Raw genomic sequence first — 17,374 nt, forward strand, 5'->3', positions numbered from 1 at the left:
TTGCATTTCAGGCATTGATTTGATGCTAATATGGTGTTAGGATGGTGTCCAAGGAATAAAGCTCGGGAAACCAACTCATTGCAGCAAGAAAAGAAAGAAAGCAGAATTTTATCCAGGAGGCCAGCGCGCCCGCCTGTCATAACGTGCGGCCATGCCCGAACTTCAAGGACACAGCGCTCCCGTGCTGATAAAGCGCGCGGTCGCGCCGGGTCGAGATCTTAAAATCCTGATTCTACTTGGCTTCCAATTGGAGGACTTCTACTTTGCATGGGCTGCTATATATACCTAAATAAAAGACGTTTTTCATGGAGAGATAGATATAACGGATCTTAAGGAGAAGACGACAAGAAGACCTATAGCACAATTCAATGAAGGCGAAGAAGATCTAGTTTATTCTTGTGAATCTTTGTTCTAAGTTGTAATCTTGGATGCTCGTCTCTTATTTTGCTGAACCTAATACTCTGGATTTCGTACTTTGTTTATTATTTGTTTATAAAGACTATGTTTATTATACCATGCTTTCATCGGAACCCACGTTGATGATGAGTCCGAATATGGTCTAATCGTTATCGTGGGGTTCTAACGGATTTATTTATGGATTTCTTTAGTTGATTTGTATCAATGCCTTAGTGTGTGGTGATTGTATGATAACCTAGTATTGGTTATGCTTATTCGTCTTATGAGCGTCATGAACTTATAAGATAGCGTGTTAATTCTTAATGAAGCGAAAGTAAATTTAAGGATTTAGAACTTGCCATGCTAGCATAGGTTCATGTGTTATTGTTATGTATGATTCGTAAGTAATTTTAACCATCTTACTTGCCCTATGTAATCGAAATAGATAACCTGTACATTAAACCGTTATGTTGTCAAATTCTATAAACATATAGGGTTTCAATATAATTGGTGTCTATTTAGCTTCTATATCTTTTATGGATGTCTGGTAGTATGGTATTCGTACAACGAAAGTTGGCGTTTATCAGTTTCGTGTTATCTGATTAGTGTCATCATGATTACATGCTAAGGTTAAGAATGAGAAGACTATTGAGTGAAGTACTTAATGAAGTTAGAATCCCATATTTGTGTCATATATTATTCAACTCTCTCTACTCTCTTTACTTAATGTTCTCTAGTATAATTTTCATAGTTAATCGTAGTATAGTCAAAAAACCAATTTTTATTCGTCTTAGCATTTAATAATAGCCATATCATTGTTGCATTAGTGCATAAATCATAAGTAACCTAAACCAGTCTCTGTGGGAACGAATCTGATTTATATCTTATACTATTTGCGAATGTGTATACTTGCGTGAATTTTAGCGCGTGTTTAGCGACTAACAAGTTTTTGGCGCCGCTGCCGGGGACACGATGTTAACTTTTAGTTTATATGTTTGTCATCAGTGATCGTTAAAGTTCAATGACTCGGACATTGTTACTTACCTACTCTTTTCTTTGTTGTGTTTCGAATACTCTAGTGAGCGTGTATGCATACATTTTCGCGGGCTCGTAAGAGAAATCTGGATCAAGCTGAGGAAGAAGCTGTAGTGATTCGAAGGGAAGTTTTTGAGGAAGAAGAGAAAGTAGAAGAAGAAGAAGAAGAAGAAGAAGAAGAAGAAGAAGAAGAAGAAGAAGAAGAAGAAGAAGAAGAAGAAGAAGAAGAAGAAGAAGAAGAAGAAGAAGAAGAAGAAGAGAAAGTCAAGAAACCAGCTCTAGTAGTGATGGGAGATCAAGCAGAAAATCCTAAGGCTCTGATGGACTATTCTCAGCCTAAGATCGATGATATTCATTCGAGCATCATCATACCAGCCATCTCGGCTAACACTTTTGAGATCAAGTCGAGCACGATTCAGATGATACAGAACTCAGTTCAGTTTGGGGGTTCTCCTATAGAAGACCCCAACATGCACATCAGGGATTTCATCGAGATCTGCGACACTTTCAAGTTCAATGGGGTGACTGAAGATGCTATCAAACTGCGACTCTTCCCATTCTCTCTGAGGGATAAAGCAAAGTTCTGGTTACATTCTCTACCACCAGGGTCTATCACCAAATGGGAGGATCTTGGTCAAAAGTTTCTTACTAAATTCTTTCCTATGGTGAAGACTGCTGCAATCAGGAATGCTCTTACTCAATTTGCTCAGCAAATTGGAGAATCTCTGTGTGAGGCTTGGGATCGATATAAGGAGATGCTAAGGAAGTGCCCACACCATGGCATGCCTGATTGGATGATTATAAACTGTTTTTACAATGGTTTGGGTGCTCAGTCTAGACCTATGCTCGATGCAGCGTCTGGTGGAGCCTTATGGGCCTAAAGCTATAATGAAGCTTATGAGTTGATTGAGCTCATGGAAGCTAATGAATACCAGAATCCTATGCAAAGAATGTTACAAGGCAAGGTAGCAGGAATTCTGGAAGTGGATACATCTACTACTATAGCTGCTCAACTTTAAGATTTGATGATGAAAGTGGACTCTTTGGCGAATTATAGAGTTAATCAAATCACTAGTGTTTGTGAGCTTTATGCTGGGGCGCATGAAACTGAGCAGTGTGCTATTTCTAGCGAATCAGCTCAATTTATGAGCAACTTTCAGAGATCACAGCAACAAGCTCCAGCCACTTATAATCCAAATAACCAAAATCATCCTAACTTCAGCTGGAGTAATAATCAGAATGCGGTGCAACAATCTTATCAGCCATACACAGCAAAGCAGTATAACCCTCTTGGTTTTTAGCAACCGCAATATGCCCCTAGGTAACAACTTCAACTTCAGCAGCTACCGCAAGCTAATGAAACATCTGAATTAGAGGAGTTGAGACTCATGTGCAAGAGCCAAGCTGTGTCTATTAAGACCTTGGAGAATCAGATTGGGCAAATTGCTAATGCATTACTGAATCGTCAACCTGGCACACTTCCAAGCGATACTGAAGTGTCAGGCAAGAAGGAAGCTAAGGAGCATGTTAAGGTAATTACATTGAGGCCTGGTAAGGTTGCAAATCCTGAAAAAGCTAAGACTCCAAAATCTGAAGTTGAGGCTGAAGAAGAAGAAGTGCAGAAGGAAGCATAAGTGGAACCAAGGAAGACTACTGTTGAGCACACTCCTCCTGAGGGTAATACAGGGGAGAAACAGATATATCCTCCACCTCCTTTTCCTAAGAGGCTACAGGTTGTAATATCCGGGATATATCGTGTAATTATTTTTGCTATTATATAATTATTATGTGTATTCAGTATCTATTCTGCGAGCTAATTGTTAAGTGTTATCTGTACTTGAATATTCAAAAATAATATTAATTAAGTATTTTAATTTTTATATGTTCAAAATAAAATATAGATAATTGTCATATCTTCCTAATTATTTTTATGTTGGTTTATGGATTTATAAGAATCATATGAAATTTTTAAAATCTTTTTCCGGGTAATTAAAATCTATTTTATAAAAACGGGAACCAACCGACGTCAACCGTTGTTACGTTTTTGGAACCCGAAACTCTTTCGAGAACTCCTTCCTAACCTAATTGTAATATTCCGAGCATATTCCATGTTTCGACTTTTTCGATTCGGCGTACGGTTTGTCCTGCGCGGGTCCCGGCGCAATATTTTCGATACAATATTCGTTTCGGTAAATCAATAAAACCCGTATTTTCGATAAACGGGAGCTTTTTATTAAACTATCCCAATTATCACTTCGTAATATGTGTAACCAGGCGCTGAGACCAAGACCGCAGTACAAATTGTACTGATTTGGATAATTATCCCGAAAACCGATACTGTTTGGATCAGTTTTTACAAATAAACGTACCGTTTTATATCGGGAATGATCCAACGGGATACTAATTTTCCGTAATTATAAATAGCCTTTTACCGTATTTTATTTCGTATCAAAATCATTTGCAGACAATAATTATATAATTTTCAGAGAAAAGCCCTAATTACATAAACTGTTCTAAGAATCAAATAGCAAAACGAAGGCGTTACCGATCTCTATTTTCAAAGCTTGAGTAACCAAAACGAAGGATTTGAGGTGTTCTATCAGATTCTGAGCTTTGTTTCACTGTAGAAATCAAGGTTATTTTTCTAAAAATTTATTTATTTTCGAATTTATTTTATTAAAAATATGAATTTTTGTTCGGATGATTGTTTGTATGATTTGATGATTGCATGTTGTAGAGCTTGTTTTCCTGATGATTTTCATATGTTATACGTCTGATTTGGAGTTCAATAACATGCTCAAAAGTGGGTTTAATTTTCGAATTTCAAAATTAGGGTTTATAACCCGTATGAATGTTCTTAATTGAAATTTGGGGGTTTCTTATTCTGTGATAGATTGATGTTGTGTTATAGTGGGTTGTGTTCTCTGTGAAATTTGCAATCTAGTCGTATAAGTTTCATGAACCAACGAGGTCTGTAGAGAAGGGAGTTGTGGTTTGAAGTTTTCCGATGTTCGCCGGAAACTGGAAAACTTCACGGCCAAATTCCGGCCAACTCAGGGATTGTTAGGTTGTTTTGATTGCATGATTGTATTCCTGGTAATTTGTAGATGTGATCTAGAGCTTGTGGTAAGGTGAGGAGGTCAGAATCGTGTTCTCCGGCGAACCCGACTGTTTTCCGGCGACGGGGTATAAAATTGCAGTTTGGTCCCTGGACTTTTGGGGACGATACAGTTAGGTCCCTGAAGTTTCCAGACTTTGCAAATTTAGGATTCCTGTTTATAAAATGTTTAAAAATCATATTTCCTATTTATTTTTATTATAAAAAAATTCGTTTTTAATTTTTGAAAATTCTAAAAATTATTATTTTAATTCTGAAAATTATTTTTAATTCACAAATAAATCTAAATTAATTAGTTAATTAATTTCAGTTAATTTATAATTAATTAATTGGTCAATTAATTCAAAAATTAATTGATTAATTGATTTAATTAATTATTAATTGATTTTAATTAGTTATTTAATTAGATTTAATTATTTAAAAATGATTTAAAAATTCTGAAAAATAGTTTCGAGCTTTAAAATATTATTCTAAATTATTTCCAAGGCTCGATAATTATTCTAAAATTATTTCGGAGCCAGAATGGGCCAACCGAACCCTGTTTATTAACCCGAAATTGATCCAACGACCCGTTTTAATTCCGAAAAATGTTTTAAAAATCATTTTAAATACCAGAAAGCCTATTTATGACCCGAGACTTCTTTATAAATAATATATCATTGATTACGTGATGTATTATGTGCTATATGTGACTTGTTAATTGACTATCGGTCTATATATTCGGTGTTTACTTGATTATTGCATAACTTTCAATCCGTTAATCGGATTTGGGTAAAACGAAGGGTAGATAGAAGTATGTGTTGAATAGAATTTCATGAGTAAATTATTGATAGATGCTTATGATATGTGAGAAGAAGAGGCAAGACGTAGGAAAGGGAAACAGGTAGTTGAGGAGTAAAACGGTTGTGATTGGAAGCGAGTGCAGTGTAGTAAGCTAATACCAGGCAAGTGTTCTGAACTTTCTCGAGATATTATAGTACTTGATAATCCTGTGATATTGCAAGTGCTTTGAAGCACAGAAACCTAAATCCTGATTTCAATTATTGTCCTTGAGCCATGAATCATATTCTTTCTAATCCATTGATTATTTTATATCCAAACAAGAACCACAAATCTACGATACTACTCTACAAATACATACAAACTAAATCCAAACACTGAAATGAACTATTATATACTCAACCCATGGTATCTTATACTTTGAAAGATCAAATCCTTGAAACCTTGAAACGTTGATTCCTTTGTTATCCAATTCTTTCATTACCCAACATCCAAGCCTTTAAATTGCCTTATTAATCCTAACAAGGATTGAAACCCTTTCATTGTTAAACATTTATTGTTGTTAATGATTTCGGTTATTGTTTACTATTGCATATTCTGTTATTATATTAGAATTGGATTGTTTTTATAAAATTGTGGACCAGATTCGTGATCAGACCATATAATGGTCAAGTTAGGCCAATGTGTGCCTTAGATCCAATAGTTAGAGCAATGTTGTGTGCCTTGCTCGGGGTTAGTGCGTGACTGATCAGCAGCCTAACCTTGGTTTTTAAATTAAAAGTATAATATCCAATTCTAAATCATAATCCATTGTTCACTTGATATCATAAACATATTCACCTGATGATCATTATTCTCAGTTTTGTCATTGTGACTTGCTGAGCTAGTTAGCTCATTCGTGCGATGTTGTTTATATTCTTTCCAGTTAAAAAGAAACCAGTTGGTAAAGAGGATCCCCAGTCCAGCGCGAGAGCTAGGGGTTCAGGTTGAGAAAGCTGAGCTAGTAGGCTTCTTTTGGAATAAATTAAGTTTGTAAAAGTTTGTAATAATGTTTAATACTCAGTTTGAATTTGAAATAGTTGGGATTTGAACGGTTTGTAATATATTAGTGTGTTTGGCTTGTGTGCATACTTTAACCTGTTGCGGTCCGTGGTGATTGGTAAGTAGGGTCATTGCATATATTATTATTATTTTTATTATTGCTATAAGCAGGTTATAATTAAGATGTGTATGTGGACCCCAAACTTCTGACCCGGGTTTGGAGGGCGCCACAGGTTTGGTATCAGAGCTACAGGTTATAAGTCACTGACACAAGCCTAGGTTGACGAGAATGGGTAGAGGGATAGGATTAGAAGTAAGGTATAGGATGATAGAACGTCGAGAGGTTGAGTGTTATGGTATAACCAGTATTAGTATAGGTTGCGTCGTGGTACGAGATTCTTATGTTACGATATGATTTCAGATAGTAGAGATGGCCGACTCTTTTATTTCCGTATCAGCTGATCACTCAGAACCTTCAGTTGGAGCACCAGCATCGGATCCACGTCCTGTGATTCCACTAGCATTGGCTATTCTACCTCCACCGGTGTTGCAGCCCGTACCATTGCAGGCTATTCCACCTCCAGGCATGAGGCCACCTGTCAGAGGACCCCCACCAGCTGAGTCAGATTCCACTGGGCATTCAGTAGCGAGTGCCCCATTCCAGTCTACATTGCCCCCAGTTCTTTATTACCGGTATGAGGCTCTTCTATTGGAGCATGATTCCTTGTTGGCTCAGATTAGAGAGTTACAGCATATCATTAGGACTACAGATGTTGATCGTGGTGTGAGGGAGCTTCGAGAGGAGATTCATGTGACACGGAGGGTTCTTGAGGCTAGGCTACATGGAGCTACACTACCTGGCAGAGGCCCTGATGCACTGCTGGGCTGGGCTACTGAGGTGATGGAGGACTTTGAGAGGCTGGCAGGACCAGAGTTTCCTTGGGGCTGAGTTAGAGATTTTGAGATGGAGATGCTGAGCAGTGTTGTTATGGTTATGTAGTATGGACAGTAGTGTGTAGTGTGTATCAGTAGACTTTTGAGTTATATTTATAGACTAACGATGCTGACTAGTGAGAAGGTTGTTGTACCCTTTTTGCTTTTACTTTCGAAGCGTCTTTACGCTTGTACTACCTAAACCTTTTGATCTATATATCAGTACCTTTTCCTTTCCAACACTGTCATTTACTTTATCGCACCTGTTTTACTTACCTTATTTATTGCACCAGTATACCTGTGATACCATGTACCCTATTTTCCATAACTGTTTATATTCTGTAAAGAAGCATGCAATTTACTTAGTTACAACTGTTTTCAAAAAGAGATATTTCTATTTTATAAAACTTTTCTTTTATACAAAGATTTGATTCAAAAGCTAAATAGATTGATTGATTCTTTACAGAAAATGCCTCCTAGAAGAAATACCCGCACCAACACCCAGAATGAAGGAACCAACAATAACAACAATAACAACCAAAATGATATAAACCAGAATGTGAACCCAGGACCCATGGACCCAGCAATAGCCCAGATTCTTCAAATCTTGGCCCAACAAACAGTTCACCTGGCACAACAACAGCAGAGACAGACCAATCCCCAGGTAACTTTCAAAACTTTTCAGGCAGTAAACCCACTAGAATTCAAGGGTTCCTTAGAGCCAATTGAAGCAAATGTGTGGTTAAAGGAAATAGAGAAGGCATTTGCCTTGGTAAAAGTGAAAGAGGAGCAGAAGGTTGAATTTGCAAGTTACTATCTGAAGAATGAGGCCACCTATTGGTGGGAGATGGTGAAGACATTGGAAAGCACAGATGTTATTACTTGGGAAAGGTTTAAGGAATTGTTTTTAGAAAAGTATTTTCCTCAGTTTGTTCAGGATCAAATAGAGCTGAAGTTTTTAGAATTAAAGCAAGGGAACATGTCGGTAACAGATTATGAGGGGAAGTTTGAGGAATTGTCAAGGTATGTGCCGTCGTATGTTGATACTGATAGAAAGAAAGCTAAGAGATTCCAGCAAGGCTTGAAGCCATGGATCAGAGAGAAGGTAGCTATTTTTAAATTGGATACCTATGTCGGGGTTGTACAGAAAGCTATGATCGCAGAGACAGAGAGTGAGATGTTCCAGAAAGAAAAGGAAAGCAAGAAAAGGAAAGTTGAGGGAAGTGAGGGTCAGTCACAAACAGGGAAGTTTCCAAATTTTAAGAAGGGCAAGTTTCAGCCAGGGAGAAATTTTAATTTCAGGAAACAAAATGCAGGAGACGGAGGCCAGGGCAATCGTCCAGCTAATGTGAATCAGCCGAATCAGTTGAGATTAACTTTTCCAGATTGTCAAGTATGTGGAAAGAAGCATGGAGGAGTTTGTAACAAGTTGAATGTGGTATGTTTTAAATGCAACCAGAAAGGGCACTACTCGAGAGAGTGCCGAAATTAGCCAGCAAGAGAGCCAGCAAATAAGGATCAACCTATCCGGAATCCAGCAGTGAAAGTTCCAGTCATTGGATTTACATGATTTAAATGTGGGAAGCCAGGACATATGGCCAGGGATTGCAAGACACCAACCCCAGTCAGTAATGCATTAAGGATTATGGGATCTACCCCAACAGTGAATGAGACTCCGAGGGCTAGAGTTTTTGACATGTCGGTGAAGGATGCGATCCAGGATACGGATGTCGTGGCAGGTACGCTTAATGTGAATTCTTTATGTGCCAAAGTGTTAATAGATTCGGGAGCAACTCGATCGTTTGTTTCACAAGATTTTGTTAGTAAGTTAAATTGTCCAGTTGGGTATTTAAATGAAATAATGACTGTGGAATTAGCAAATCAAGAACGTGTAACTGTTAACCAAGTCTGTGGGAATTGTGAGATTGAGATTTCTGGTAGTAAATTTTGTGTAGATTTGATACCGTTTAAGTTAGGAGAATTTGACGTTATATTAGGGATGGATTGGTTATCTAAGCATGATGCTCGGATAGATTGTCGAAATAAGAAAGTAATGGTGAAAACGCCAGACGAAAGAATAGTAATGTTCAAGGGACAGAAGCAGGTAAAGAAGTTCTTAACGATGATTCAAGCCAAGAAGTTACTATGACAAGGATGTGAGCATTTCATAGCATATGTGATCGACAGAAGTCAGAAGCCAGCAAAACTTGAAGATATTCCAGTTGTAAATGAATTTCCAGACGTATTTCCCGACGAGTTACCAGGACTTCCTCCAGATAGAGAAATTGAATTTGCAATTGATTTAGCACCTGGAATCGAACCAGTATCCAAGGCCCCGTATAGAATGGCGCCCGTTGAGATGAAAGAGTTAGCAAAGCAATTACAAGAGCTGTTAGAGAAAGGAGTAATTAGACCCAGCGTATCCCCGTGGGGTGTACCGGTATTATTTATTAAGAAGAAAGATGGAAGCATGAGACTGTGCATCGACTATAGGGAGCTCAATAAGTTGACGATCAAGAATAAGTATCCGTTACCCAGAATTGATGATTTGTTTGACCAATTGAAAGGAGCCAAGTATTTCTCCAAAATCGATTTAAGATCGGGATATCATCAACTAAAGATCAAACCAGAAGATATACCAAAGACAACTATCAGAACAAGGTATGGGCATTACGAGTTTTTAGTGATGTCTTTTGGATTGACCAACGCCCCAGCAGCGTTTATGGACCTGATGAACAGAATTTTCAAAGAATATTTGGACAAGTTTGTTATAGTATTTATAGACGATATTTTGATCTATTCAAAGACGGAGGAGGATCATGCGGAACATTTAAGGACAGCTTTGGAGATTTTAAGGAAAAAGAAGTTATATGCTAAATTGTCGAAGTGTGAGTTTTGGCTACAGGAAGTTCAGTTCTTAGGACACATAGTCAGTAACGAAGGGATCAAAGTGGACCCGGCAAAGATCGAGGCAATTACGAATTGGGAAAGACCGAGAACACCCACTGAGGTAAGAAGTTTCTTGGGATTGGCAGGATATTATCGACGATTCGTTCAGAATTTCTCAAGAATTGCAACACCATTAACAAAGCTTACATGAAAGAATGAAAAGTTTATATGGAATGACAAGTGCGAAAAAAGTTTTCAGGAATTGAAGCGGAGATTAATCACAACACCTATTTTGTCACTTCCAGACGATCAAGGGAATTTCGTAATTTATAGCGATGCTTCCTACAAAGGATTAGGATGTGTTCTTATGCAGCATGACAAGGTGATTATGTATGCGTCAAGGCAATTGAAACCACACGAACAGAAGTACCCTACTCATGATTTGGAGTTAGCAGCTATAGTTTTCGCTTTGAAGATTTGGAGACATTATTTGTATGGAGAAAAATGTGAGATTTTCACGGATCACAAAAGTTTGAAATATATATTTACCCAGAAGGAACTTAATATGAGACAAAGGAGATGGTTAGAATGGATTAAGGATTATGATTGCTCGATTAATTATCATCCCGATAAGGCGAACGTTGTAGCAGATGCGTTAAGTCGGAATGAAAAGTTAAATGTATTATCCGTACCTGAAGAGATATATAAAGAATTTCAAAAATTGGAATTGGAGATTAGAATTTGCAAGCCTGAGGAAGCAAAAGTGTACAGTATGATTTTCCAACCGGAGTTATTGGAGAAAATAAAGAAATGCCAGAAAGAGGTAATGGATCAAGATATAAATAGTTTGGTAGGTGATGAATTATGCACGCAACAAGATGATCAAGGTATTCTTAGGTTTTCTTCAAGAATTTGGATTCCACCAGTAACGGAGCTGAAAAATGAAATTTTACAAGAAGCACATAGTTCAAGATATTCCATCCATCCAGGGAGTACCAAAATGTATAGAGATTTAAAGAAGAATTATTGGTGGCCAAATATGAAGAGGGAAATTGCGGAATGGGTTAGCAAATGCTATACCTGTCAGAAAGTTAAAGCGGAGCATCAGGGACCAAGCGGATTGCTACAGCCATTGGAGATTCCAGAGTGGAAGTGGGAACATATTGCCATGGATTTCATAGTTGGATTACCAAGGACAAGGGCTAATCATGATGCCATTTGTGTAATAACCCCAATTTTTGGGAAATTTTTGAAACCCTTATGAATAGTGTTTTTGCTGAATGAGAAAACTTTTCATGCCACACTATGTAGGGGTTCTGATATGGATATTCTGAGATTTTATTAGTACTTTATATGGGATATAAGTGTATGTAAAGATCGTCAGAATCCAAATCCGAACACTTTGATTTTTCCCGGAAATACACTAGATACGGAAAGATTTGAGAAAAAGGTAACAGGATAAAAAGGATTTAAATTAAAGGATTATAGGAGAGGATCATAAAAGGAATATAATATATTGAGAAAGGTTAAGGGAACCTAAGTAATAAGATCCCGGGTATGATCCTTCAAACGATAAACGAAAACGAAAGTTAAGTGAACCGTATAACAGATCAACGGTCATTAGGCAAACAATTAGGAAGTTAATCAAAGGGATTAGAGAGGATGATGTCACCCAACCAATGAGAAGAGGACAAGGAGGGGAGGATGACATCATGAGGATGACACAAGCATGACATGGGAAGGAAGGAGATGTGGTGGCTTTTTAAGCACGCAAAATCAAGGGCAACTAGGTAATTTACTAAAACAAACACAAAAATCAAACCAACCAAGCCAAGCAAATCATTTTTCATCAAAATCAAAAAGAAACCAAGGCATTGTTCTTCATGCTCTCGGCCAAAACAGAACCAGAACACTAAAACTGCTGTATCTCCTTCATTTCTCACTCAAATATTGTGTTCTATAGCTCATTGGAAAGGTATTGAGATGGCCTACAACTCTTGTTCACAAGTCTCGTCCAAATAATCATGGTAAGACCCTCATTTTTACAGTTCTTTAAATCGGACTTTTAGAAACTTCAAAGCCTAACTTTGCGTTCTTGATTTCTTTGGAAAGATCAAGCTTGTAGGAGGCTCCCTAAGGCTTCCTAGCAACTTAACACCTCCCAAGGAAGGTATAAACTTCAAACCCTAGCCTTTACTTTATTTGTTAGTAAGTTTAATGGTTGGTGTTGTGAAATGAGAAGCATGGATTGTGATTATTAGTAGTTTGGTTTGATTTGGAAGTGTTTTTGGTAATTGAAGCTTGATTATAGTTCATAGGTCTTGATTGTGGTTGTTTGAGTTGAAAACCTTGGAGATTATGGACTGATGTGGTATGGTTTAGGTGAAGTTTTGTTGTATTGATGGTTATGAGTTGGTTGGTGGTTAATTGGAGTAGTTTAAACATTGGTAATCGCGTAAACATAGCCGTCGTAACGTCCGATTTTCTTTGGACTGTTTTTGTGCATAACATTAGGACCCGAGAACCCCCTGCTAGATTATGACCACTGCCAAGTTTAGATAGCTCATGTTACGAGCTTCGTTTTGATATGTAGTTCGTTCGATTCCGATGCACGGTTTAGGAGAAACGACCGTTTCAAGTAACGGCGTTTCGCGAACGAAACTTTTCCCCTCGCCTTACTTTGAAACATAGGTTAAAGACCAAAAAGGGTTAATTAATGCATGAAACATTTATGGTAAGTGTGTTAGGCAGTTGGTAAGACACTCGCGAAGGAATCGCCTTAAAACTCGTAAAGGTTAAATTATTAAAAATGGTGGAGCCGAGGGTACTTGAGTGACTTAAGAGAATCAGTAAGCGCAAAACGAGCGTTAGAGTCTGAGTTGGTTAGAGTATAGATTTACAAGTGACTTTGGTTTAATTCCAACTTACTTGTTGTTTATAGGTTACCAGACTCGTCCCGAGCCATTCGTAACCCCCAGTCGCTCAGGCAAGTTTTCTACCCGATATACTGTTGTTGTGATGTAAATATATGTATATGCATTATCTTGTGATAGTGCATGATTGTTATTAGCAAATTTTGCGATATATTGGAGCATGCTGATATGGTATATATGCATGCCTGTTTTGCATTCTTTCCATATATATATCTGTTGATTCAGTTGATAATACCTATGCTAGAGGATAGCGGTAATTTGCATATACCCTTAGTACAGGGACCCAAAGGTGAAAATATTTCTAAAACCGGGAGTCGAGGATCCCGAGTAGATTTTGTATATATGGATATAAATATATATATATATTTATACTTATATATATATATGGTCATAGTTTTCAAAACTATTAATCGAATAAGGTTTATTCGATAACTTTAACTTTATTTTATTATTGAATATTATTTTGAATATTCATCCGAGGACTTATGACTCCTTTATTTTATTATTGAATATTATTTCGAATATTCATTCGAGGACTTATGACTCCTTTTATTTTATATTAAATGAATATTATTTTGAATATTCATTCGAGGGCTTATGACTCAGTTTATATTGTTTAATGAATATTTTTGAATATTCATTTGAGGATCTATGACTCCGATTATTTGCTGAGATTTGTTCTTTATTTTATTAAAGAATAAGGTGTAAATAATCAAACTTATTTTCGATTATTCAAATAAAGATATTACTTTCGTATAAGTATATCTTTGATTATTTGCTATTCATTTCAAGTATAAGTTTTAATACTTCTACTTCAATTATTTTATAAAGATTATTCTTTATGGGAATATTATTTAAATAATAATATTCAGACATTTTCTAAATATTCTGGGGACTGATTTACTTCATTAAATCAGCTTCACTCCAAACATTCTTAAAAATGTTTTGCGAGACTTCAAAATGATTTTTTAAAAGTTAGAGCGTATCCCAAAACTCATTTTTTAAGATCCTCCTTTCGAAGGGGATTTAAATACTCGCTCAAAACCTGAGGGATCCGGCTCTATGGTGTGTTTTATATTCACAACAAGGTTGCTGTTTTGATAAATGAATTGATTACTTACCCAACACTCGGGAAGTAAAATTCTTGGAACAAGTTAATCCATTAACAGGCATCGCCTGGGAAATATCGGTGAGTTCTCCTTTCCAAATAGATACGACTTCTTGGTGGAGCCGTATCAACAAGTTTCTACTTGGGGAAAGTGGGGACAAGCTTTACGTTTCAGAGTCATGGATTTCATCTGAACTAGGAGTGGCGTAAGTGGCCGAGTAGCGCCGGCCCAGCCTTATTATATTGGCCCAAATGGCCTGGAAGTTCCGCTAAGGCGGTCCATTCCTTAGGAGTTCAGTGTTCGGTTGACAAGTAAATCCGACAGGTTCTCCTCTATATGTAGAAAATGGTGGGGTTGTACTACTACGACTGATCATCGTAAGTGGTCTTCCTGGCGCGGAAAACTCCCGTAATGAGTTCATCATCCAATTGGATAATTTCTGCAACACTACCCAGAGCACTTCGATAGAAAGGCTACGGTTGGGCGATTGTTGAGTGTTGGCAGGGTCAAGTTTTCAAAATGATGTTTACATCAAATGAAGTATCTCATAACTTCATTTTATTTTGATAATATTTTAAAGATTTAATCTATTCAAATCTTGCCTTATAGTCTCATCTATGTGATGAACTTTTGAAGCTAATTATAACTTGAACGGTGGTAGTTCAAGTAGTATTTGGGAAAGATATAAGTATATTGGGGTATCTTGTAACTTCATCTTTTAAACTTATATCTAATTAATAATTGTCTTATGAATGACAAAGATTTTCAGAAAAATGTTGAGACAAGGTTAGATATATGAGATCACCTTGCAACGATATTTTTTTTTATACAGTTATACACTGGGACTTTGTGTATATTGTGCATGGAAGAGGACTTCCAATATTTTGAAAAGTATATATGTATATATATATATACTGAATATTTTGCGACTTCATCGCATTAAGATATCAACTTGGTTCATTTCTTTTGACCAAGACTTTCATGAGTACTATGAGAAGGCTCATATATTGTTAATCATTATACATATTATTTTGGTGGGCTTGCTGCTCACCCTTGCTTTCTTCTTTCATCACACAACATCAGATAGACAAGATGAACCGGACCAAGCTCCCGATTCACAAGAGGTTAGGAGACGTTCCGCAGTTTTCTAGAAGCACTGATGCCGCCATAGCTGAGGTAGGAACTACCAATAGGCTAGGCTTTCAACTTTTGATGTATCAGATTATGTATATTTATGAATTGTAATAATGGCAAAGAAATGTAAATTATTCAGAAACCTGTTTAAGGTGTATTGGCATATAATTGTGGAATAAAACGACTTGTGATTATTTTTGGATATTCATCTCTGAGACTATAACTTGTGGTGTGTGTGTTTATTGTGGGGTCACAGTACAGAGTAGTTGATTATTTATTAAGATTGGGTGTTGTTAAGGGAAATGGAACTCGTGACAACCCGGATCCCTGACCCCGGATTTGGGGGTGTTACAGAAATGGTATCAGAGCTAAGCGTTATAAACCTCAGAGATAATGGGACGTTAAGATAATAAGTTCACTAAGATAATAAGAACTCTTGCCAAGTTCATAGTCGGACTACCTAACGTAGTACTGACAGTTAAAACCCTTATGGGAACCCTTATAAATGTAGCGATAGAAGCGTAGTTCGTTATCGTATATGGTAGCGGGACTCCGAACCCTGAAGTTGAGGAACATCAACGCGATGATGTTTTATTACTAATTGGAGATCAGATTGTGGATCCAATAGAGCGTCCTAATGCAGGACCGGATGATGTTGATATTGAGGATGTAGCGGTTGAGGATGTTGTCCTAGAAGGGATAGTTGCTGAGGAGGATCCCATGGAGGATCCTGACGAGATTGGATAAAGGACCACTGATGAATTGATGACCCTGGTTGGGTCGACTACCAGAGGTAGGATTGGCCGGTCACTACCAGAGGTTCGTTCAAGTTTGTAAAGATAGTAGCCCCTTTACTGCGGCTTACTCGTAAGACTGAGAAGTTCGAATGGACAGAGAAATGCGAGAACAACTTTTAAGAACCGAAGCAAAGGTTGGTGACGTTCCCTATGTTGGCGTTGCCAGATGGAAAATGAGATTTTGTGATTTGTAAGTGACGCTTCGCATAAGGAATTAGGGTGCTTCTTATATAGCACAGTAAGATAATCGCGTCTGCGTCAAGATAATTAAGGGAATTTAAAATTCGATATCCCCACCCATGAGCTTGGGCTCGTGGCAATAGTTTTGCCCTAAAGATTTGAGGCACTACTTGTATGGAGAGAAGTGTGAGATTCACAAACCATAGGAGCTCTAGTACATTCTTACGTAGAAAGAGCTCAACATACGCCAGAGGAGGCGGTTAGAGCTAATCAAGAATTATGATTGGGAGATTCTTTATCATTCGGGGAAAGCCAATATGGTGGCTGATGCCCTTAGTAAAAAGGAGAGACTCAAGATGATAATGTCTTTTGGAGAGTTTATAAGAGATTTTGAGAAAATGGAAATAGTAGTGAAGGTAACCGGAGCCGGTACCGAAAAGCTGTTTGAGATAGCAATACAGCCCGAAGTATTGGAAAAGAACATATTGTGCCAGTAAAAGTGATGAATGAAGGCAGAGAGCCAACAAATAGGTATGAGATTAATACCGAGAGAGATGATAAGGGAATAATGAGGTATTCCTATAGAATTTGGGTTCCAAAGGTTTAAGAGCTTAAAGATGAAATCTTAGATGAAAGCTAGTTTGAGGAATAAGAGTTAGAGCAAACCCTGAACGTGATAGTCAGGGAGGTTGCCACCAAGACAAAAGGAACCCATAACATGATGAAGTGGAAAATGAGGATTTAAATTATGTAAGATGACCCCAATTATGGGGAGTAGGAAGAAATATTTAGACTGAGGAAACAAAAGTCGAGTAAGGACAGGAGACCCGAGATGGTACACCTATACGGCAATTCATGGACCTATCTAAAGAGAACTTAGACTATTATCCCCAACCACCACCCTGAGGAGACAGTGCGGTGGGAAATTCTTTCATGACCTTTAAGTCGCTAAGCTCTCAGAGTTCCAAGGAACAAGCTGACCCAGTCGAGGCAAGAGCCTGGCTAAAGGAAATAGATGAATCATTTGAG

At 37.5% G+C, this 17,374-nt stretch overlaps 1 non-coding gene across 1 annotated transcript; it reads right to left on the reverse strand.

Annotated features, from left to right (window-relative positions):
* Nucleotides 1–2,108: 2,108 nt before the first annotated feature.
* Nucleotides 2,109–2,215, reverse strand: LOC141669995 (small nucleolar RNA R71). The gene has a single exon (XR_012554247.1). It is a non-coding gene; the product is annotated as a small nucleolar RNA R71 (small nucleolar RNA).
* Between the last annotated feature and the right edge of the window lie 15,159 nt (nucleotides 2,216–17,374).

The sequence above is a fragment of the Apium graveolens genome, chromosome 6, assembly GCF_009905375.1.
Source record: "Apium graveolens cultivar Ventura chromosome 6, ASM990537v1, whole genome shotgun sequence".
Lineage (NCBI taxonomy): Eukaryota > Viridiplantae > Streptophyta > Magnoliopsida > Apiales > Apiaceae > Apium > Apium graveolens.